This window comes from Polistes canadensis, unplaced genomic scaffold (assembly GCF_001313835.1).
Source record: "Polistes canadensis isolate GaletaPanama2010 unplaced genomic scaffold, ASM131383v1 scaffold_23, whole genome shotgun sequence".
NCBI lineage: Eukaryota > Metazoa > Arthropoda > Insecta > Hymenoptera > Vespidae > Polistes > Polistes canadensis.
The window spans coordinates 605,808-606,860 of record NW_014569570.1 but is presented as its reverse complement, the minus strand read 5'-3'; positions in this window follow the sequence as shown (position 1 = coordinate 606,860).

Genomic DNA, 1,053 nt, shown 5'->3' with positions numbered 1-1,053 from the left:
TTTTTTTCTTTTTTTTTTTTATTTATTGCAACTACTACTTTTCATTTGAAGCGTTTTTTTTTATATATATATATATACATCGGAGAAAAGATAATTTAATATAAGTACTAAATATACTAAATGAAATTTAATATGTTCGAAGATAAAAAGATGATAATTATTTAAACCAAAAAAAAAAAACAATAAATAATAATTAAAATAAATATTGTAACTTTACACACTGTGTGTTAAGAGATGATAATTTAATATTAGTATAATATTTAATATACTCGAGATAGAAATACGAGTATACATTTGATATATTACATAGATGAATATAATAATTTAATATAATTATAATTTTATATACATTATTATATATATAAATAACACGTACAATTTAAAAAATATCCATAATTTGTTATCACCATTTCATATTTAATATCAAAACAAAAGAAACACACACAAAAAAAGAAAAAAAAACCATAAATATCTGAACTACTAACATAAATAAACGAAGTAAAAGTTTAGTGAAAATTCATTAAATGTTACTTTCTTGAAACGCTGTTAATGACTCGGCATCGAGTTAATTGGAAGCCTCTACGTTGTCTTTATTTTACCTGATTTATTTATTTCTTTCTTTCTTCTGCCTCCACACCCCTTCCCACCCCTTCCCACCACTCCATTTTTTTTTGTACAACTTTGTAATCTTTTTCTTTATGGATGAAGATGATCGGTAGGATCAAGGAGATACATAAGTGTAAAAATGAACGAAGAGAGGCAGATGTTATTGCTGGTACATACTAGCACGGAGGCGGACCCCGTTGCTGCAACAGATGCGCTATTTGAATATGTCGAACTCGTCTGACCACTCGTTGCTAACTCTCCTTTCGCGTGTTTTCTAAGATCTATCGAACGATTCAAAAGTTATTTATCACGTTTTTCATATATATAAATATATAAGACACAATTTAAAAAATATTCATAATTTTTCTGTTGTCACCATTTGATATTTAATATCAAACAAATTAAATTTAATATCGTATATATATATATATATTATATATTAATTGT